We start from the raw sequence: 25055 nt of genomic DNA, 5'->3' as shown, positions 1-25055 counted from the left end.
TTATATTTGACCTGTCACTTGTCAGGATTGTGCATGTGCATGCATGTGGTACACTGTTGCACCATGTTGACTTGATGGGTGGTGTGGGATGTTTTCTTATTGTCCCATGCTCCCAGTTTCTGTCCATGATTGTTTTGTGATGATACACTTCTTCTCAGTGTTGGGGTATGGTGTCTGTGCATTGGTCCTGAGTGATGATGTTGTGTACTCCTGTTCTGTCTGGGCTCCCATTGCCTTTCTACTGTTTGTCTGCACATGTCTGAGCTTGTTGGACTTCTGTGTATGTTTGTGAGTTTTGTGTTTGGCTCTTGTTTTATTGCCATCATTGGTTCAGGCCTCCCTGAGTGTGTGTGTGTGATGTTTGTGGATGCCCCCCAGGGAGTGTGATTGTTTGTCAGTGTACTCCCAAGACATTATTTGCACCATTTTGTATGTTTAACAGTGGTGTTGAGTGTTGCAGGTGTGAGGTGGGTGGAGGAAGGGTATGTGTAAAGGATCCAACTTGCGTTTGACAGTCATTGAGTGTGTCAATGAGCCCTGTGTGTTGTGCTGATGACATTCACATGTCAGGTAAGGAGATACAGATATGTGGCTGATCACTGTTTGACTTCAGACACTTCCTATCATCCCTATGCCTATGCATGGCTTGCTTTTCTGTCTTCCTGAGTTGTGGCACAGAGGTCACTGTGGTTTAATTTCACTCACTGTGCCAGCCATGTGTGATTTGTTGGCCCAAGGGTGTTGCGATATGTTCCTTCTCTTGCATGTGATGTGCACATGCTTTGTGGCTAGCTCCTTGTCTTCCCATCACTGTCCACCTCACCTTTGTCTTGCCCATTTTTTGTCCTCCATTGCTGCTGACATCTGGTATGTGTATGTGGCTGTGTGTCATGGTGGGGTGTGTCTGGGTGACGACAGGCAGTGTGTACAGTTATGTGATTGTTCATGTTCAGTGTGATTGTTCATTTTGTGATTGGATTCAGTTTGCTTGACATGACAAGTGTGGGTGTGGGCTGGAGGGTTGCCCTGGCCCTGAGCTCCTGTGCTGTGTGTTCATCTGCAGCCCCACCTGCTGAAACTGGCTCCCTGTTTGTTTGGTTGTGTGGTGCAGGGTCTGGGTTCACCTGGCTGGTTAGTTGTGCAGGGAAGAGCACAGGAGGGGCACACAGCATGTCCCCTAATGGTGTGAGGCTGTTACTTTTTGTGGACTTCCCATGCCTGGCACTGGCCCTGCCAATTACATTGTGCTCATGTTTCCCGCGTCTTCACCGCTGCGGTAACGTGACCGGGAGATTGCATATATTTCGAGGTTGATGGGTGATCTGGATGCGGAGGGGTGATTTTGAGACAGGTAGGACATGTGTGGGTACACTTGTGGATGTGTTCCTGTCCCCACCAGAGTGTCTGGTGTGGACAGGAACAGTCTATCAGCCCAGGAGTTGTGTGTTGTGGTTGTGTGCAGGATTGTATCATTGCGTACTTGCAGCGTTGTCCGCGACGGTGCTTTGCTTGCTGGTAGTGTATCCGGTACAGCACCGGAAAGGCGTGTAAAGTTGGAACCATTGCGGTTCAGATCGGGAGTCTGTTTTGGCGCTCTGCTGAGCGTGCTTCCGCAGTCTCCGGTTCGGTGGTTTCTCCGCCGCGGTGTGACCAATTAATGGATACACAATCAATGTTAGCAGGCTCCTAATAGTAGGGACTGGGGATTGGTCGTTTCTGTAACAACATTGAAACCTTGTTTTTATGTCACAAAAGTCAAAATCGGTATTCGTAGGTTTCTCCTTTTTTCACTTGGGACACTCAGCACTGAGAATTCATAACAAATGTGAATTTTCATATATAAAACAGCTTGTTTCTCTACACACTCTGTGTTACATGTCCTTCTTTCTCTGACATTTATGTAACCCCATTTTACTGCGATTGTGCTGATATGTATATTGTAATATTACTGTTTGTTGTCTAAATTGCCCCCACCTGCTTAACATATGACTTAGAGTTGTTAACTAAAGTGTCCCGGTCCTCCATAAACTTCACAAAATTGTTGAGTAGGGTTTGCAGGCCCCTTGGTGTCCGGGCCATAAGGACAGCTTCATCTGCACACAATAATAGCGGCAGGCCACGCCGTCCCACCTGAGGGAAGTCTACCTTAGTGTCAACTAGTACCCTCTTCGAGTCGTTGATATATAAGTTAAATAAGAAAGGGGCCAAGATACAGCCCTGTCACACCCCTCTCTGAATTGGGAATTGATAGGTGACCTTATCGTCATTTGTGTACTGTACCTCTGCTTTAGCATCCCTGTGATTCTCACGGAGGAAGAGGATGATGTCTTTGTCCACGCCCATACTCAATAGGGTCTCCCATAACTTGTTTCTGTTTACACAGTCGAAAGCGGAAGACAAGTCCATGACGGTCAAATATATACTACCAGATCGAGCAATGGTATATTTTTTAATGATCATGTATAAATTCAAACATTGATCGACTGTAGACCTCCCTGGACAAAAACCATATTGGATGTCTGTTAGGATGTTATTATCATCTGCCCATGTGGATAGCCTGTCCAACAGAATACGCCCCATCACTTTGACTGATAAGTCCAATAGGGATATGGGTCTATAACAGAGGGTACTATCCCTATTCTCTTTTTTAAAGACCGGAACGATGGTGGATAGGGACCAAGTGCAAGCCTAGTCCCCTCTTATTGCGGCGTTTAAAACTATGGTAAGGATTGGTACCCACAACTGGGGATTAGATAAGTAGAGGTCCAGAGGGATGCCATCAGGTCCTGGCGCCTTGTTCCTGGACAACGCTGCTATACCCTTACTAACGTCATCTGCTGTGAAGACAAGGGATGACTTCCCTCTGCCACCAGCTACACTTGGATCTGATGGACTGCTGAACATATCCTGGAAATAGCCAACCCATTCCTCTTCTGTAATATGTGCGTCAAGGGTCTGTGAGTTTACACCGGACAGAAAAGCACAGTTGACAATACTCCAGAACTGATTACTATATTTCATTGTACATACCTCAATAATCTTACTCCATGCCTCCTCCCTTAGCTCAGACTTGCGCCTTGTTATTGTTTGGCTTTATATATCCCTCTACACTCTTTTACCAGAGCAGAATCCCTTGGTTTAGTGCCTAGCGCCCCCCTCAGGTTCCTGGCCGCACAGGAGCAATCGTGCTCAAACCATCTCGTAATTTGACCCTTCGAGGACGTGGGCGGTGCCTTAATCAGGTGACCAATTGTAAATGAGATGGCCAAGAATGCTTCCAGAACAGCCCCTGTCTCCCCAGGTCCAAATAAGCAGAAATTGATCTCCCTCTTGCACTCGGCCAAAAGGGACTCGTAAAAGGTGTCTAGGGTTATCTGCGCCCACCTTAACCTTCTGTCCGGATCTGTTGTCCTTAATGTTCCCCTAGATACTTGCATACAGGTTTCCCAGGTCTTGGCCAAGTGGTCGAGATGCACAGCGGATTATAATCACTGTAAATACTCTCTTCAACACTATATTCCCAAAAAAATTGGAAGAAGGGGCTAGAGATAAAATGAAGTCTTTAAATGTTGAGCTCCCCCTCCCAGTAAATGTCGGATTAATATGGTTCCTGCCGTGGGCCACCCTGCTCATAGACATGATTAGATCAAACTCATCGACTAGGGAATTAAGACTATCTCTCTGTGGGGTGTGTTCAACATGCAAACCCACCATCCAAGGGCATCCTATGTGGATTATAGTGCCTGCGTTTGGATCCCCACATAGATGAATGTTGAAATCTCCTGCGATCATACGATTTGGAGATGCAGAGTTGGCATTATAAAAGTTCAACACAACAAGTTTACCAACCCCTGGGAAAAAGATAAAACCTGCAGACAATCATTATCAGTTGGTAATTCCTTCAGGCAGCACTGTATGTTCAGGGAGACATAAATTAGCATCCCACCCTTAGGTCTTCCCATGTTGAGCTCCCCCTCCCAGTAAATGTCGGATTAATATGGTTCCTGCCGTGGGCCACCCTGCTCATAGACATGATTAGATCAAACTCATCGACTAGGGAATTAAGACTATCTCCCTGTGGGGTGTGTTCAACATGCAAACCCACCATCCAAGGGCATCCTATGTGGATTATAGTGGCTGCGTTTAGATCCCCACATAGATGAATGTTGAAATCTCCTGCGATCATAAGATTTGGAGATGCAGAGTTGGCATTATAAAAGTTCAACACAACAAGTTTACCAACCCCTGGGAAAAAGATAAAACCTGCAGACAATCATTATCAGTTGGTAATTCCTTCAGGCGGCACTGTATGTTCAGGGAGACATAAATTAGCAGCCCACCCTTAGGTCTTCCCACCCGTGAAGGAATGGCTGGTACAAAAAAGGTCTTAAATCCCTCAAGAAAGAAACTGTTAGTAATAGACCACGTCTCCTGGAGACAGATTACATTAAAACCTTTTATATAACTAATCCATCCGGGGTCTTCAATCTTTTTAGCTATTCCGGCAACATTCCATGAAATGAATTTACAAGCTTTACCATCCCCAGGACCTATAGAAGGAGACCCTGTTTTCCTATGGTGAGTTGATGCCGTCTCCATGGAGTCTTTAACAGTATCAGTGAGTCAATCACAAGCGTCCAATGATTGCAGACGTGTGAAAGACCTGTGAAGGGGTATGTCTTGAGCTGCCATCTGACGGTTCAATTCAGGACGATCGGGATAAACTGGGAGCCTCCAGGAGCCCACCCTATTGGGCATCAAAGCACAGGTGAAGGATCGGTAAAAATACCCCAGGGGGAAGGCCATGATGGACGATACAAGCCCACCCTTGTTATTCTGTGACACTGAATGTAAGATTCTCTCAATTAATTGGGGTCTGTCAAAGTTGACAATTATACCGTCTCCGGACAGGATTTTTATAGTCCTCCCAACCCAGGACACTCTTTGTGCCATAATGATGTGTTTTTCCAACCTGAGGCCAAAAGACGTATTATGATCCAACCAATGCAGTACCTTGTCCTTGAGTTGCTCAAATTCTTCCACGGTGCCAAGAGTTAGCACCGGAACATTACTAAGTACTCCTACATATGGAGAGGATTCTGGTGGAAGATGTACCGTTGGTAGCCTCTGCCTCGGTCTCTACCCCATAGAGTCTGATGCTTGGGGCTCTGGGAGAAAACCCCTACCTCTTCCAAGCTCTCCCTTGGGGGTTTGGCTGAACCAGAACAAACTGCGAGACCCTGTAACTTCAGTGCCCCAGCTCCACCCATAGGGACCACCACCCATTGGTTTATGTCCACCAAAGGCTGTGAAAGGAGGTTGGCACTACTTTGCACTGGTGTTAATGGAGGCCTATACCCACATGAGCTTTGCTCACCGTTTGTGTTGCCTATGGGACAGGCGCCAGTTGCAGCCCCGCCAGGAGCAACCATCTTCCCAGCAGGACTATTTGGCAAATCCTTGTGAGCTCCTGCTCCAGTGAGACAAGACTTTGCATGATGGGGTCTAGTTTACGGTCAATATTAATCATCAAGGCACACATCCAGCTGTCCATAATGGCATCCATGTCCTCCTTAGACAGAGGTTCCGGATTACTAACACACTGTCATGACCCCTCTGCCCTTGGGCGTTTGTCTTTAGCCCCTGTCGCCGGACCTTTCCTTTTTACTCCCATACCTGCCCATGCTAGTGATCCCCTGGGCCTGACCTTAACCCCCAGGCCCTTGATCGATACAATTGGGCCTGTAGGCTCGAGTCCATTGTTGCTGACTATGGCTACCTCTGGGCCATGGTCTCCCTCAATCCCCAAGGATGGTGATCCAGCTTAGCTTAATGAGGGTCCATGTTCAAGTTGGGTCTCCAGGGCATGATGCGATACAATACCCCCCACCGCACCTAGTGGTCGAGATACAGGCGAATGAGAGAGCCAGAAGGCCACCAGCTCAATTTCCTTATCTATAATCCCGTAGCCCGTAATAAAAAAGCATCTATCGTCGTGGCTGAAGGGCCTGGGGGTGCTAACATTGGGCCTTTGCGTTTCCCCATAACTCCCACACAAGGGTAAATATTGATTAAACAGGATAGACAGCTCCAGTATTAAGGGGGACTAAGGTGCAGCCGCTGGCTGAGCAGAAAATCCTCTCACTTCTATTCAGTTTGATAACAGAGACGCCTCCTACCTTCGAGTGTTTATAGCTGGGATCAATCCACGCGGGTCCTTTCTTTATGCTTTCTTTTGGGATTCCAGTCCTGGTTGTCCAACGAGTACCAGAGTCAATAGAGGTGGCCCAGCCTCCTCCGGGCTCTGAATGGCGCGGACAGGCCCGTCCTAGGCCTGGGCGTGGCCCATGCGCTTCCTGCACCGCGGGAGGCACTCAGCACTTTTCAGCACGTGCGGCTCGGGCGTGCTGCCCAACTCCTCCTCCTCGCAGTGTCTGGTGGGTTTCTGGGACACCAAGTCACTTAGGGTAAAGACAGTGGCACTACAGGTAGCAACAAGATCCTTGAAGCAAGGCAGAAACACATCTAACTCATCCCTAAATTGACAAAACTGTTTGATGACTGTCTAAATTCTGACTGGTGGCCATTCCTTAACCACATGTTCTTTAACTGTTTGGAAATTAACATCTTTTGCCATGGCTTCTAACCAGCCTCTTTCACTTATTACACTCTCACTCATTTGGATAGCATCAATCATGGCAACAACACATTCCTCCTATGATTGGGCACCTACACTATCATCTGCTTTTACTAATGGCAATCTTTTTTTTTTTTTTTTTTTTTTTAAAAACCTTTATTGAAAGACACGTATAAGTACAAGCGCTGGCCTACAACCACAGGGGCCGGCCGCAAAGTCAGGAGAATCAAAATAACAAAGCAATGTATACGATAGGGAGAATACAGGATGGATGCAAATAAAGTCGTTACATCGCCAGCGCCAGGATAAAAGAGGTTTCATTTTACATTATATAAAGGAGGCAGCAACCATATCTACCAGCGCGTCATGCAACATATACAGAAAAGAAGGGGGGGGGGCGGGAGGGAAATAGCCCCCCACGCAAGCAGACGACCACAGTAGGGCAAAGCCCAAAGACCTCACACGCCCATACCAGATGCAGAATAGAGGAAGAATACCAGCAAACAAAGAAAGTGGACGCCACACGTATAGCCCACCCGCCCCGAAAAAGGAGAAAGTGCAGACGCTAGCGATACAGAGGAGTAAACACCAAGGGACATAGCCCACCCCCTAGAAAAAGGCAATAAAGGGACCATAGAATAAAACAAACTAAAATAACAAACACCCCCCCCACCCTACATCACTGTAATGGCTACGGCCTACCCCACTAAACAGCGTGCCTGTCGCCCAGAGTCACCCGAAATATAGAAAAAGAGAAAGGGAATTATAACGAAGAAAGAGAGGGGAATAGGAAAAGGAAACAGAGGATAAGGAAGAAAGAGAGAGGAGAGGAGCCAGCGACCGAGACATAAAACACTACCCCCCCGCAACAATAATGCACTAATCGAGGTCGAAAAGGAGAGTCAAGAAAAGCCTACACCGGGATGTAAACAGGAACCATCCAGAATAACGAGGCCCGGAGATGCCATGTAAAAAGGGTCCCACAGGCATCCGGGCACGATCACCCCTGTCCACTTTTATGAAGAGTCGAGCTTCCCAACCCCGCCACAGCCAAAAAACAGCAGAACACAGTGGGTCCACACCAGTCAGGAAAAGCCGGTGGGATCTCCGCAAAACACCGTCCCGGCAAACCAGAAGCAACCAGGAGAACTCGGCAGCAGTCAGAATGCAAAAGTTCCTCAAGGATCCATGTGACCAAGCACAGTATCTGAGCCGTCCAGAACGAAGCAAAGAAAACAGGATGTAGAAAGCACTGCAGCATCGGCACCGGGTCCGCTAGATCCCATAGAATCGAGCACCCAGCCGGAGATCCCAGCACAGCCGCCGGCGAAGTTCCAGGCAGTACAATTCGGGGAGACGACACTTCGTCACAAAATGGCGGAGCCACCATGGCAGCTATCCGCAATTCCATGGCTCGACATTTCAAGGACAGGTCGATCCGCAGAGCAGACAGGGCAAACAAGATAGCACTCCGAGTAGGGGCCGCCCAAACCACGCGAGGGCTGGAGAAAGCAAATGCGGCAGCCTCCCTGTCTCCAGGAGAAAGACACCCCGAGGGGCCATCCGCCATCTTAAGTACAGCACCCTCCGCCATCGCCACAGGTTCTTCCAAGTCCACCAGGAGCACCGGCGGCCCCAGGGCTCACCGCCAAACCGCGGCGGAAGGCGCTCGGCGGAGAAAGGAGAGTCACCAGAAGAACGGGCGTGCTCCCCACAGCACTCGGGGGGAGCCCAGCACCGGATCCCGGTCGGGATTAACAACAGGAGTGGGTTTCTCACTTGAGGGGTGCCGGACAGCGCGGCTTCTCTTCTTCGGGCCGGTAGGCGAACGGACATGCGGGGTGGCCCACCAGCGGGGGCGGGTCCGCCCCGGGGGTCCCGGCCCGCGGCTCTCAGGCTCCCACCATCGGGTCTCTCCACCGGTTCCGGACCGCCGGCACTCCGAACATCTCCGGGCAGGCACAGCACTCGAGGCCCCGGCGTCAGGGCCGGGAAGGCCAACAAGGTGACCAGGGCAGAACGCCGAAATCACTGCACGCCAGAGCCCCGGAGAAGGATGGTAAGTGACGGCTCTTCCTCAGTGACCAAATTCGGAACACCCCGAACAGGATGAAATACAGGATAGGTGGCGGGGAGGAAGAGATCACGGAGCGAGGCGGTTATGCGACCGTTCCGATCGCCATCTTGGCTCCTCCACTAATGGCAATCTTGATAAGCAATCAGCTCTACATTTAAGCCCTCCTGAAATATATTTAATTCTGAAATTGTGTTCTTGAAGTTTAAGAAGTAGTCTGACTAATCTTGACAAAGCTGTTGAATTTCCACGTCTTGAGCCATCCATCATATAAATAAATGGTTTGTGATCTGTTACTAGAGTGAAAATTCTTCCCCATAAATACGTTTTTTATTACTCTACTGCCCAAACACAATTTAATATCTCTCTTTCTATTGTGCTATAGTGTTTTTCGGCATTCGTAATGTTCAATTAAAGAATAGCCACGGTTTGTTTTTTCCCTTCTGATATCTGAGTAAAAACAACTCCAAATCCTAATGCACTTGCATCTACTGTCACCACATTCTCTCCTTCATGATCATATGCTTTCAGTGATGGTGCTCTCATAATCATATCTTTCACTTTACTGAAAGCTTGCTGTTGTTCCTCACCCTAGACAAATGTTGCTTTTTTACGCAACAAAGACCTAAGTGGTTCAACAAAAAATGAATAATTATTTACAAAGCATGAATAGTACTCGCTTACCCTGAGAAATGACCCTTTAGGCATCCCTGTTCTCTGGTACTGGTGCTTCTCAAATAGTTTTAACAGTATCTACTTTGGGTGAAATTCCTTCTGAAGAAACTGTATGGCCTAAATAGTCAACAACATTTGTTTGCAAAAAATAACATTTTCCTTTGCTGACAGTAATCCCTTTACCTTTCAAAATTCCCAGTACATGTGCTAAGATCCTGTTATGTTCTTTCACATTTGTGCCATATATCACTATATCGTCTTGAAATGTTTGCACTCCTTCTACCTGACCAGACAAAATGTCCATTCATTTTTAAAAGACGCATGCCGATGACGCAAGGCCAAATTGCAGGCCTAAATATCGATATGCACCAAATGGTGTTACAAATGTGTTAGATCTTTTGATTCATTGGTTCATTTGACTTGATGGTAAGCTGATTTAAGATCAATTATAGTGAAATATGATGATCTATGTATTGCTGCGAACATTTAATTGATTTTTGGTGATGGTTGACAGTCTACAATGATATTCTTAATTAATGATCTCAAATCAGCACAAAGACGGATGTCCCCTGTATTTTCTTTGTGATAACAATCGTGGAAACCCATTTAGATGAATCTGTAGGTTTAATTATACCATCACTACACATTTCATGTAATAATTTTTTTAGATCACTCTCAACAGACAATGTTACACGTCGTACTTTGTGAAACATGGGTACTGCATCACTTTTCAGCTTTATTTTGTGTTCAAAACCTTTGATGCATCCTACATTTGCAAAAAACACTTTGGTATATTTCTCTAAAATTCACTCAGTGCTTACTTCTTCTAACCTTTCTTCCTTTATGTTTTAAATGGGCATATCACCTAAAACAACGAGGTCTTCTGATACAGGTTGAAGCCAAATCCTTAACCATCCTAAGACTTGCCACCCAACTATATTTCTCCCGTTCTCTGCAACATAAATCTTTGTTCTGGACACATTTCTTTGAAATTCAAGATCATCTTCAAAATAACCTAACAAAATTATCTTTTTTTTTTTGGGGGGGGGGGTTTGTCCTCATATGCTACCTAGGTTCCAATTATGCAAACTGCCGGTGAGTGCAACATGCTTCTTCAGTACTGTCGACTGGTGGGGATAGAAGAAAGGAACGGGGTGCTCATCCCTCAGCAGTTGCGCCTAGACCTGCAGCTATCGCAAAACAGAATCCTGTAAAGGTGTCAAGAATGCAGCCAAAATGCTAGGTTAGCATGTTAATTCGGCTCTACCCAAGGATGGGAATGATGGCTTAATCATTGGACCTGGGGAAAAATAAACCCAGACTGTCAATGATCCCACCTCAGGAGATGCCAAAAAGATTTTTCCACAGTCGTCCCGGTACTGGCCAGATCCAACTTGGAAACCTGTAAGGCCGAAGTGTACCAGTCATTAATTGAGGGAGATAAAGAGTCTTTCCATTTTTTACATATCTGCCTCCTAGCGAGTAGGATAGAATAGAAAATCAGCTTCCTTGCCGAAGAGGGAACCCCATCTATAAGACTAAATATTACGGAAGTAAGGTCAAGAACAATATTTGTTCCAATTGAAATTGATAGAGTCTTACTTATGGATTCCCAAAATATACCTAGTTGGGGGCACTCAAAGAACATGTGGGTATCAGCTGCGGCTATAAGACCACATCTTGCACATGCTACTCTGTTCCCCTGGTCAAATTTGGACAATCTCAGGGGCGAGTAGTAAGCTCGGTGTATAGTAAAAATATGGTTCCTACGTAACCACGCCGGCTTAACAATATCCCACAACATGTCACATGAAGTAGTCCAAAGATCTTGCAGGTTGGGGTTGCTCAGATGTGATGCCCAAAGCTGATCTCGTAACAAAAATTCCCCATCCAATTCTTCCAGAATTAAATTGTACCAAGATGAAATTTCTTTTTTAAACGGGGGCTTGTCCAGTAGAAGGGTGATAAGATAACTGTGTGAGCCCAACGGAAATTTAGGTCCTCGAGATGGTAAAGTACTGTATGATCTGGACCAGCTGGATATTTGTAGATATTTAAGTCTCGCAAAATTAGGACCTATTGTATTTCGTAAAGACTCCCAGGGTAAAAGAACACCATCAACAAATAAATCTCCCCACACCATAAGGCCCGCATCTCTGATAGGTTGAGCAAGTGTATCATCCAACCAGGTCGGACTGTTGGGAAGACCCCACAAAGGCGCTCTACTACCATAGTACCCTATTTTAATAGCTTTTGTCAGCTCAGCCCATATTCTTGCCATGCCCCGTAAAATCTTCAGCTTGATTTTTTTTTTAAACTTGGGATCTCCAAATTTAAAAAGGAAGCATGACTGTCTCACACCCTCTACCAACAACAATGTAGAGTATATATAGCCTATTCGAAGATCAGTTGGATTCTTTAATAACATCCTAGCATGTGCTAGCTGAAAAGCCCAGGCATAGATCTGCAAGTCTGGTGCAGCAAGGCCCCCCTTATCCCTACGTCTCCTGATTTTTTTCCAAGAAATTCTTGGAAGATGTTTATTCCAAATAAAATAATTAATGTCGGCCTGTAATTTTTTAATTAAGGAAGGTTCAAAATATAAAGGGATGATATTAAATAAGAAAGTTATTTTGGGTAAGATGGACATTTTGATAAGATTCACCCTACCCAATAAAGATAATGGAAGATGAGCCCAATTTTGAAGCTACTTGCGACATTCCTTAGCCACCCTCGAGAAGTTATTGGAAGCAATCTGATCAATATCCCCACCAACCTCCAGTCCCAAATACCTCATCCCCTTGCTCGGTCGTACATCAGGACTTAGGGAATTCTGGTCAATATTCCAAGTCATCATCTCAGTCTTTATTGTGTTAATTTCATAGCCCGACACCTCACCAAATTCTGATGCCAACTTGAAAATTACCGGAAGGGCCAAATTAGGTGCAGACGTGAAAATGAGGATATCGTCCGCATACAGGGCCACCTTTCTCTCCCAACCCCTACATACAAAACCCCTGATGTTAACATTATCCCTCAAAGTCTGGGCAAAGGGTTCGGCATATAGGTCAAAAAGGAGTGGGGAGAGAGGGCAGCCCTGCCGGGTACCCCTGGAGATATTAAAAGGGTCAGATAAGATCCCATTGATCAGAACACTTGCAGTAGGGTGCTGGTACAAAAGACTAATCGCCTGACGAAAACGGCTCCCCACATTGAACTTAGCCAAGGCCTCCGACAGGTACAACCAATTGACCCTGTCGAAGGCCTTGGTGGCGTCCAACATAAGGGTGGCCAAAGGAAGGGATTCCAAAACAGCTAAATCTATTGCTCCCAATAGATCATAAGTTAATTCAAAAAGCTGGCGCCCCCTAACGAACCCCCTCTGATCTGGATGTAAAATTGTGGGAGCGACTGAGGCTAGTCTATCCGCAAGAATCGAGGAGAATAGTTTCTAATCTCCATTTAAAATTGAGATTGGTCTGTATTCAAAAAGCTGGCGCCCCCTAACGAACCCCCTCTGGGATAGTCCCTCAAGATTGGAAACTAGCCATGGTAAAGGCCTTGTTAAAAAAAAAAAAACCTCAACCCTGAAGATTTTTCTAATTACCGTCCCATTTCCCTCCTCCCCGGCATTAGCAAGCTGGCTGAAAAGTGGGTCAACAAACAACTGGCATCATACTTGGAGTCTCAAAACCTGCTCCATCCCACACAAACAGGCTTCCGAAAGGGACAGGGAACGGAAACAGCCTTGCTGAGGGTGGTTGAGGTATCCAGGAGGATTCTGGACGCAGGTGGCAGTGCGGCCATTATCCTCCTGGACCTCAGCGCCGCCTTCGACACGGTTAATCACCGTGTCCTACTCGCCCGCCTAGAGAGAATTGGAGTTACAGGCAAAGCTCTCGCATGGCTTGAATCTTTTCTCAGTAACAGATTCTTTAAAGTCTTCTCAGACACCAACTGCTCCCTTCCAATACCATTACAGTGTGGGGTGCCACAGGGTTCTTCCCTCAGCCCCACACTGTTTAATGTGTACATGGCACCCTTGGCAGAGGTAGTAGCCCCTTTCGGAATCCAATTGGTGAGCTACGCTGACGATACCCAGCTAGTAGTCTCACTCACCCAGGCAGACTCCCCTCAAAGCAATCTCTGTGGCTGCCTGGTTGAAGTCGCAGGATGGATGGATGCCTCCCAATTAAAACTGAATGGAGGAAAAACGGAGCTGATGTTGCTCGGAAGAAAGGCCTCCTTTAACACCCCCTCCATGTGGCCTCCCTGCATGGGACCCGGGCCCACCCCCAAAACGGAGATAAAAAGTCTAGGGTTCTGGCTCGACACAGAGCTCTCCTTCAAAACTCAGGCGAAAAAGACAGTGGCTACGTGCTTCGGTCTAATAAAAACAATCCGGAAAATTCTCCCCCAGTTGCCGGAAACTGCGAAGAAAACCATAGTCCAGTCCCTCATTCTATCTAGGCTGGACTATGGGAATGCTCTCTACTTAGGAGCCCCCACCTCAGTTATCCGTCAACTGCAGATAGCTCAAAACTCTGCAGCAAGGCTACTTACCGGAACCAGCCGTCGTATCACCGCAGCCCCTGCATTAAGGGCCTTACACTGGCTCCCAATAAAGGAGCGAATCCATTTCAAGACCCTTTGTCTGGTCCATAAAACACTTCAGGGGAACGGCCCCCCCATTTTGAAGGATATGATTAAACCATACATTCCAACCAGGCACCTTCGGTCCAACCATCAAAACCTCCTCATAACGCCCAGGACCAATAAGGTCCGGTCTGGGGACCGCCTTTTCTCCCGAAATGCAGCAAAACTATGGAACGCCCTACCATTATCACTCCGTCTAGAACCCAGCCTTCTGATGTTCCGAAAACAACTAAAAACATCATTGTTTCCCAGGCCATAAACCATCCTTCTCTTTTTCCTAGTCTCTGCATCAACTTTCATCTTTCTTTAAGCGCTGGGATGCTTCCGAGTAGCCATGCGCTATATAAGAACCTTCCAATTCCAATTCCAATTCCAATGAGCCACATGCTGATGATGGCTTCCCAGGTTTTAATATTACAGTAATGGAAGCATTATTCCATGATACTGGAGGAGGCACCCCATTCAAGAGTATCTGATTAAACAGGGTTGTCAAAAGGGGGACAAGTTCTTGTTCCAGGTTTTTATAGATTTCAGCAGGTAGGCCATCTGGCCCGGATGCCTTCCCCTTCTTGGCCTTCCGAATAGCTGTCATCACTTCTCCTTCAGAGATTTCTCTATCTAGCATCTCTCTCTGATCAACAGAAAGACGTGGGAGAGAGATTTTATCAAGCCAATCTTTAATTAAGTCAGGATCCAATACCCTGTTCTCATGATATATGTCCTGAAAATAATCTCTGAAGGCTTCTCTGATATCACTATCTGCAGACAGAGGGACATTGTTTACTTTAATCATGTCAATGTTATTACAGACCTGATCCGTTTTGGCTTTCCATGCCAGTAGTTTCCCAGCACTTTCCCCATACTGGAAATGTGCAATTTTACTGGCCTCCCATCTTTACTGTATCCTCTGATTTAGAATTGTGGCTAATTGACCCTTTAAGGAAAGCATTTGTTCTCGTAAAGATGACTGAGCTTGATCCGTACAGGTGGTATTAGAGTCAATGTCTGATTGGACCTTAGCTATATTCGCCTCAACAGAGGCCACTGCCTCTCTATACTCTCTTCTTCTATAGGCAACTTTGTTTGTAATTAAGCCCCTTAAAAATGCCTTAAGAGAGTCCCAGACGAGTCCTACTCCAGCCGAGCCAACATGTATTTCTATAAAGGACGCTACCTCGGTCTTTAAAATAAGAAGATCTTCGGAGTGGGAGAGTAGCGAACGATCAAAAGACCAGATCCTTGCTGGCACTGTTAATGATATTATAAGTTCCAACAACACCGCCGAGTGATCTGATAGGTGTAGGGGAAGGTATTTGATGGTCTTAACAGCGTCTACCAATCTCTGATTAATCAGTATAAAGTCTATTCTCGATTGGTGATGGTACTTATAATTCCTAAAAGAAAAACTCTGTTGCTGGCCGGACCTTAACCTCCAACTATCCACGTATCCATATTGCTTCATTGCATTCAGCAAAAAGGATCTTGATTTTGACGGGACTTTGGATCGATTGTTAGGAGATTTGTCTAAAATGGGGTCTAAAACTATATTAAAGTCCCCTGCAATTAGTACCGGCTCAGGGAAGGACAGAAGATGGTAAAAGATAGTTTTCAAAGCAGATGGATCATCTTGGTTGGGACCATAGTATCCTACTATGGTCAGGTGAAAACTCAAGATCGCCAAAGAAGCAATAACCCATCTACCCTCCGGATCGACCTTCGAGTCCAAAAGCCTACCCTTAAGACTTTTCTTAAAAATAAGCGATACCCCTCTAGATGTCAAGGACTGAGAAGTAGAAATCGCAAAATCAATCCATTTATTAACCTTAACCAATACTTCGATTTCTGCCTGAACCAAATGTGTCTCCTGAAGGATGATTACCTGAGCATCGGAGTCTCTAAGGTACTGCATCAAGGTTCTGGCTCTAGCCTTAGTTCGCAAACCATTAACATTCCATGATAGTATCTTTAGATTGGCCATCATGAATGTTCAAAACCCCCTCCAACCTCAGTTCGAGACAAGAAAGGAGCAAGAAAAATGCCGCTAAGCAGGCCACCCCCATTGAATTTAATAGCACAGCACAAAAAGATGTATAACCGACATAGTGTTAGAAAGCATCAAAATGACAAATGAGGAATTTTCTATATATTCTTACCCCCCCACTATCCCTGTGCCCCCTCCCCTCTCCACCCCCAACCCATGGAGAACCTGTGCTATATCTAACCGGATTAGTTCCAGTAGAATAGCACCCCTGCCTCAGGTTACCGCTACCCCTCACCCGCCCCAAGCCTAACTTATATAAAGTAATAAAGTAGTAAAAGTAATAAAGTAGTAAAGTAATGATTAGTGAATAGTGCAACAAGAGCGAAAACAAGAGTGAAACAAGATTGAAACAAGAGTGAAAACAGGAGAAAATACCCATAAATATAGTAAAACAAAAAATTTCCTTTCCATTTTTTTTCTTTCTTTCTCTTTTTTTTTATTTCTTTAACCCATTTTTTTCCATTTTCTCCCTTATCCTCTTCCTCTCCTGCTTGTTTTCCTCTTTTTTTTTATACATTAGTACCGATAAATTTCTTATAATACATTTCATTTCTTCCTATCTTAATTTGATATTTTTTAAAATGCACGCTAACTTCAAGATAGTAAGATTCCCCTAGTTTAATCTAATTCTCTAAAGGGGACCAAAACCAAATCCTTATCTTAAACTCACAAAATGCTTTGGGATTGATGTCAGGTTTCAGCAATGTAACAGTTTTCCAAGATCTTTTAAATACTTCCTCATCTAATATAGTTATTGGCAACCCTGAGTCAGGTATAATATTCATCTCCACTCCACCATTGTGAACCGTACCAAATGGTCCCTTAAATCTAGTTGTGCCAGTACTTACTTCTACAGTTAGAACTATGTTCGCACACATATCTTCCTCACATTCCTCAACCGAATTTACCCTAACACTTGGTTTACTACTCCTACACACTGTAGAGAAATGTCAAATTTTTAAGCATTTTGGCATTTTTTTCCATACGCCGGAGAGCTAGGAATATTGCCCAAATGCATTTTTGACCCACATCTCTAACACACAATTTGTCATTTATTAAATGTTTTACCGCTTTTGCATTTTTCATTACCACTTCCACCAGCATAGTTTCCACCAATCAAACTTGCAGTATTACTAACATAGTTTTTTTGTAATTTGTTTTTCACTGACAGCATACACATTAGATGACATACTCTCATCAGATGCTAAGACTTTAGCAGAAATAATTGACCTCTCTAATCCTTTAGCAATGTCAATCACTTCTGACAAAGTTGGGTTCCAACAAGCTAACAACCTTTCCTTAATTTTCTTTGAATAGCAATACAAAACAAATTGATCTCTTATATAAACATCACTATTATTTTCAAATTCGCATGTAGACGCCAGTATTTGTAGCGCCGCTATATATTCTTCCACATTCTTGTCTGGTGCTTTGTTTCCTCAAGTAAAATAATAGTTGGTTCACTTGTATACTGTTTCTCCATTCTTTCTACTGCCTCTGTATATTTATCCCACCGACCAAATTGATCATGAGGCACATCGACCTCAGATAGATTGCAAAACACTTCTTGTCCTGCGGTCCCTAGCAAAACATACATAAGTGCTTTCTTCCTTTCTGCATCAAATTTTTTGCCATCCATTGCTATCAAGTAACTTTAACCATTTTGGTGCCAATTCTTCAATTTTATTAGTGGATTTACAGGACTTTGTAAAAGAAAGTCCAGGAGGGGTAGCATACTGATTGTTTGCCATACTTAAGATTTTTTTTTATTGAAATGTAATTTTGGGAATGTTTTTCTTTTTCTTTTCTTTAAAACTATGTATTTGTACTTTAGTTACGTACCGTGATTATACTTTTAAGCTTGCCTGTCGCTGAAAGAAGGCAACAAGATAGATCTCCATTAAAAGATCTGATTATGTTGTGGCTTTGAATCAAATTCAGTTTGAAGAACAGGTTGCAATAAGAAGTGCATATCGCCGTAGATATCCACTTAGTTCAAAGTGTTTTGGATGCCATGTAAGCCACGTATGTGCTTTCTACAGGAAATTTGCCTCTTAAGCAATACCCAGTGATGATCAGCGTATGCGGCTGATAGCACGGAGAACGGTATAGACAATGGGAGTCACGTGTCAAAGAGAATCAGCCTACTGCTGCGAATGATAAGTGCGTGCAAGCCCGAGCGCATGAAAGGGTTCCGCTGTAAGTATGTTAAACAGCTAATCAGCTCGCACAGTAACTGGCAAAGCAATACCACCGCAGAGTAGCTAATTGCTTTTAATTAAAAACAGAACTCACGTGTTGGATTCAAGATAAACACTCCAGAAATGCGTTAAAGATGTTTACTCCTTAGAACACATGCATTTAAAGGTAAATTAACCTACACAACATCGAGTTGAAGATATAAACAGTGTGAAACCCTATGATTAATAAAGTACTTGCTGTGTCTTTGGCAGGCGGCCCAAACGGTATATTGTCTATGGACCTCTCGTAATTACACATCCAACAGGCTGTGTTCAATCCCATCCTCAAGCTGCCAACTGTAGTAAATGATGAACGATGAAACAGCAGGAGCAGGAAACTTGTTTATTTCAAGTAAAGGATGCTGTGAAAGCGGCCAAAAATGCACGGGACGCTTTCATGGAAACCATACAACGTTTATTAAGGTTCAAAGATCAACCTGAAACGACCTCAGCCACAGCATCAATCAGAGTCAGTTTCTCACACTCGCCCCCGGCGCTCGCCTTGGAACGCTGGTCGCGGTGACATTCTATGTGATGTCACCGCGAGCAGCTCCATTACATGCGGAGCCGCCGGGGGGAAATAAAGGTGGGCGATACCACACATCCCCCTCCCCTGCGGAATGAAACATGAGAATTAAACAAAAGAACATTAGCATTGCAGTGCGTCACATCATAACATATTGATCAAAATGTCTGGGGGGTCTGGTCACTCTCCTTCTAGACCTACCACCTGGGTGGGGGACCGGCAACTGCTTCTTAGTGTTAGAACCTTTGCTCTCCACCACAACACCTTCCCTCTCCCCTTCACTATTGGAGTCATTCCCGGGTGGGTGAAATCTCACTACTCTTCCCAGGTTCCAGATCTTCCCCTCTTGAGTCTTCACAGCATTCTTGAACAATTTGGTGATCTTGGTTGGACCACTGTAACCAGACCAACTTGCTCTACCAGTAGGGGTCCTGATCTTGATGTCATCCCCTACTTTGAACCCGGCCTCCCGTGTTGATTTGAGCCTGTCGTATCTTACTTTTCTTTCCATCATGGCTCGCTCTTGTTTCTCCAGACTCTTCGCTTCTTTGGAGTGATCCGACCATCCCTTGTTCCACCCCATCCATCCTGGGGATAGCTTGGTGTTTGGTATCCTTGCTCAGAACAACTCGAAAGGGGTGACTCCCATTGTTTGGTGCGGGGTGAACCTGTACGCTTCTACCCGCCTCCATATTTCTTCCTTCCAGCTTAAGCCACCAGCCTTGGCTAGTTGGATGCTTTCCTTGAGGGTTTTACTAAAACGCTCGATCATGCCGTTGGTCTCGGGGTGATACAGAGCACACCGTTTGTGTGTGATTCCTCTTCCCTCCAGAAAGTCTTCCATCTCTTTAGAGCAAAATTGTACCCCATTGTCTGTGAGTAGGCTGCTGGGTAACCCTTCCCTGACAAACAGCTCTTGCAAGAATTCGATGACGACCTTAGTTGTGACTTCACCCACAAGTCTCACCTCCGGCCACCTAGAATACCTGTCCATGAGCACCAGAATGTACGGTGTGCGTACTTCTCCAGTCAATGGTCCCACAATGTCCAGTGCCAACTCCTCCCAGGGTCCTGACGGTGGCGGCCTGCACACCATTGGAGGTGTCAGTTGTTTCAAGATTTTGTCGCTGTGGCTGCACGGAATGCAGTCCCTTATTTTCCTTTCAATAGCAAGGTCCATGCTTGGCCACCAGTAGTTCTCTCTCAGCCTTTGCTTCGTCTTGGTGATTCCCATGTGGCCTTCGTGGGCAATCTCAACAAGGTTCTCTCTCACCGACGCAGGTGGTACTAGTCTTGTTCCCCTGAACAGGCACTCATCGACTATGGACAGCTCGTCTTTGACAACCCAGTTTTCCATTGTTTCCTACCTTCGGACTCGCGGCTGTGCCTCCAGTTTCCCGTTCAGCGGCCGGGCTTGGCTCCGCGCCCCCCCCCCCCCTCTGCTGCAAACGACCGGCCGGGCTTGGCTCCGCCGGTCGGACGGTAGGGACTGCAATCCCCAGGATCCCATGGGGGAAATTGGTCACGCGACTAGCCAGCGCGCCAGGAGGCGCATATAACAGCGGCAGGGGCTGAGTTCCCCGTTTTCCATTGTTTCCTACCTTCGGACTCGCGGCTGTGCCTCCAGTTTCCTGTTCAGCGGCCGGGCTTGGCTCCGCCCCCCCCCTCTGCTGCAAACGACCGGCCGGGCTTGGCTCCGCCGGTCGGACGGTAGAGACTGCAATCCCCAGGATCCCACGGGGGAAATTGGTCACGCGACTAGCCAGCGCGCCAGGAGGCGCATATAACAACGTCAGAGCCTTCGTCCCGCGAGGACGCGCGCCGGACTAAGCCCGGACAAAGGGCGGGCCCTCTGTGGCCCTCAGTGGCTGAAGTAGGCTGGGCTGGGCCCATATACTTATATTTTTTATTGGAATTTTTTTATTTTGTATTTCGTCTAGCCTGTTAGCCTTTTATTTGTCATTCATGCTTACATAGACATTGACTTGTTCACTAACATTGGAACTCTGACTCACGTTATCCAATCATTTTTTTAAATTTATTTTAAGCTGTTAAATATTATCTGTCTTACTGGCACTGTGTTCTGACTTCGTCTTGGATATAAGACTAAGGATGACTGCTAAAAAGTTACGCTCTGGGAGACTCTTGGGGGGAAGGTCATGTGTTAAAACAAGATCTAACCCCCTTAGAAACAAGGAGTCAAAAAAACTCCAAATAAAGGGTCAAAGCCAGCTATTCCAGTTATGGGAAAAGACTTTGGATAAAGATCTGTTGAAGGAGGCTGACTCGGAAGAAATTACAATAAACGAGGACTTAGGGGTAGCTCTTTCTCTTGGCGCAGATCCTGTGATAATTAATAAGAGTCCTGTTTTGATAGAAAAACTGAGTCCCGATTTACAATCTGGTGAGGGGTTCAATTTAAAACCGGGAGAAAGCTCTTGTACTGCTAATGTGATTGTTTCTAGAATAGAGAATGTGCTTCAAAATAATGTCCCCTTAAAGATTGACTCGTATTTGTCTAATGATTTAGTGGGACGTACCCAGCCAAAGGAGGTATATAATGGTGACTCCCTAGGGCTAGATATTGACTTGGAGTTGTGTGGTCGTTACCTAGCAGAAGGGTCACTTAAATTATTTGAACCCACTAAGACCCCGATTCTCACCATTCCTTCTGGCTTACAGCTGTATAGTAGCACCCGCTCCCTCAAATCTCAAGAATCATCTACACAGTCTAACCTTTCAAAAAGCCCTATGTTTAATATTTCAGGTATTGATCCTATTATACCACCAGGCTTGGATAGACATGAAAAACCTATTTCAGAGTCTTTGATTGTTTTGGAGCATCTGTTGTCTTCGATATTACGATTATTGAGTAAATTTTTTGGGAAGCTCAGACTGTGTTTTGGAATCCGTCACTCAAATATTAAAGGCTTTATTGCTTAGAATTCCAGAGAAGACACTGGAACCAGATCCTAGAGTGGGGGCGCAGGAACCGGTGTCCTCTGGTGCTTCTCCTTCCGGAAATAATCCTTTGTGCATGTCTTATAATTCTGATCAAATTATTTCGGGGGTTCCAGCCAGAAGTGAGCCTCCTCTAGTCCCTAAATCTTCAGCTTATAATTGTATAAGGGATTCTGATCTTGAAATTGTAGAAGAAGACGGGTTTCCGCAGACTATAAACCTGATAAAGCGCTCTTCCCAATTTTCATGCCAGAATCCAAGGGGACTGAGAATGAAGAAAAAGAAATAATAGGGAAGCACAAAAGGTGTAGAGGAAAAAAGAGAAAACCAATTCGCAGATATAGGAAAAAAGAGTGAGACAAATAATATTTGAGAATTCCCAAGAACAGTCAACTGCCCTACCTAGTACAGAAGAACCAAGTAAGGGGTTCTCGAAGCAAGATTCTAATATTTGTATCCCCAATATCCAAGTACCCTCTGCAGAATGCTATAAAACGTTCCCTACTTGTGCCATTTCTACTATAGGAGGACCGCCCCCAGAGGGGGGGAGAGCCTTGAGTCTCCTCCCAAAAATAGAAGAGACAAAGATAACATCACCTGTCCCAGTTGTCCTTAATCCAGCTGCTCCTATTTTTCATTCTCTGGTGGAAGGTACAATCTGTTCGCAAGAACCACGTGGAAAAATTACGGAAGATTTTGTAGATACATTGATTCTTGATTTTCTTCCGTTGTTTGACCACGATGTGGCATTAAATAGAACATGGTTACTTAAATGTTTTAGAGATATAGAGAGTCTAAAATTAATCCAATCAAATGATATTGATTTAGTTTCTATGTCAAGAATTGATAATACATCTCATACTAGGGTAACGTTCTATTCTAAGCTAATAGTGAACCTCATCTTGAATCAAGCTGAAAACTTCCAAAGTCGAGGAATTGATGTGATACCTGTTTTGTCGAATGGTGGAGATAGACTTTGTGAAAATAGACCTTTTCAACGGGGACTGGGACAAGCAGGTCACCCCCCTCTTTTTGAGGAATTAAAAATATGTGTATTAAAAACCAAACGGCTAGTGTCCCATGTAATTCCTGCCCCACAAAATATTGACACCACTTCAAGAGAGGATAACCAACAATGGAATTGGCTTCCTGGGGCTCTGTTAAGTAAATCAAAAGATAACAAAAAGCTATTTCCTAACCTTTAGCAGTAGCTTAAAAATTCTTTTCTGGAATGCCGCGGGGTTCAACAATAGTTCTGAAAAACTACAATATCTTCTTTCATTGAACCCCGACGTGATCTGTATCCAAGAGACCTGGTGCACAGATAGAATTGATATGGGGGAGGGATTATTTTGTGCTTGATGTCGCAGCCTCCCCCTCTAGGAGAGGGCATGCAAAAGGAGGAATTGCGTGCCTTCTCTCGAATAGAATAGATTGGAATTTCTCCCATTATGTGGATCAGAGTAATCTTTTTCAGGCGGTCTCCCTTAGTAGCTTTGGTAGTGGGGAAAATAAAAACCCACTGGTTATAATAAATGCTTATATCCCTCCTGAGGAATGTTACAACAGTGTATTAAAGAAAGTTTTTAATTTTATTGAAATGATAAAGCAGACAACAATTACTCCTCAGGTGCTGTTAGTGGGGGATTTCAATTGTAGAGTTTCTAATTATAGCTTAGAGCTTCTTAGAAATAAATCCAAAGAGGAAGCCCTCTTGATACCCCAAGCTCTTTTCCCCGATAAAATCAAAACTAATAAAAGAGGGAAAATGCTACTGGACGAATTGTTTCATATGGAGGGGCTAATAGTGAATGGTAGGCTCACATCCGATGTCCCAGCAAAATATACCCATAAATCCAGCACAAGTGAGTCCATTTGGACTATGTAATCACAGACTACCACACCTTCTCATTACTTGGAGATTTGATAGTTTCAGAGAATATATTCAGTGATCATAGGTTGATAACTCTAAATCTTTTAATTCAACCCCCTAAATCTGACCCGTGGTCACTCAATGGTGATGTGGTTAATTTTCACAAGAAGTCTGGAAGATGTTTTTGGGACTCTAAAGCCATAAAGGGCCTGGGACGTATCCTTGAGAAAACCATATTAGAATTAAATAATTGGAAAGGGTCTGAATTAATCCTTTTTGAGGACTTTATGTGGAAGATCACTCTGGCTTGTAAAAAATCACATTTGCCACCAAAAAAGATCCTCCCCCCAAGATCGATTACTCTCCTCAATAAGGAAATAAATAAGTTAGTGCGGGAGCAATATCTGTGCAGATCATTTGAAAGGCTCTGCAAAATTGATTGTTTAAAAAGAAGGAGAAGTAGGACCAAGAAAAAGATAAAAAAAGAAAAAGAGGATTCTCTATGGATAAGTTTACGGGAGGCTGTGGCTCATGGCAAAGCCAGACAGTTTTGGTCTCTCATTGGGGAGGGATGTGGTGCAAGAGTTCGTCCCCGCCCAATTCCTATTTCTGAATCGTCATGGGTCAATTATATCTCCACTTTATATGCTATGAATGGGCAGTTGGTGGAACTTAGGGGCCTCAGTACTGAACTTGATTCCCCAATAGAGTCCCCCTCTGAAAGAACAATTGAACAGGCGATTAGGGACATGCGTATTTCAGGAGCCATGGGACCAGATGAACTCCCGATTTCTGTCTTGAAGCAGGAACCAGTATTATGGAGTAAAATGCTGTTTCCTGTCTTCAGATTCTGTTTTAATAAGAAAATTATCCCCTCTTCTTGGAAAGGGAGTATACTGGTGCCACTGTTCAAAAAAGGCAATAGGGATATTCCAAAGAATTATCGTCAAATAGCCCTCCTCGACGCAATTGGAAACGTTTTTACTCCTGACCCCAGTTGAACTCCGTCTCTTTCTTTAGTAGCAGCCTGATGGCGTACGTCCTTCCTGCAAGGTTCCGTATGTATTTCCCGTAGAACTCCAGCATTCCCATGAATGACTTGATTTCGTCTTTACTTGTGGGGGGCATCAAACTTACAATGGTGTTCTGGAGCTCGGCCTTAGGGCAGATTCCTTCAGCTGTCACCTTGTGACCCAAAAAGTCTAATTCTGCACAGCCAAACACGCACTTTATCCTTAATTAATGATTGGGTTGATGCGAACCATATTCTACCCCTAGAACAGACTGGCTTCCGCAAAGGGCACGGCACCCTAGATAACCTCACTGCACTTCAGATTATTTCTGATAAATATGTTAGGGTTCGTGGGGGATA

Source organism: Lissotriton helveticus, chromosome 6 (genome assembly GCF_964261635.1).
Source record: "Lissotriton helveticus chromosome 6, aLisHel1.1, whole genome shotgun sequence".
In the NCBI taxonomy this organism is placed as follows: Eukaryota; Metazoa; Chordata; class Amphibia; order Caudata; family Salamandridae; genus Lissotriton; species Lissotriton helveticus.
This window is presented reverse-complemented; position numbering follows the sequence as displayed.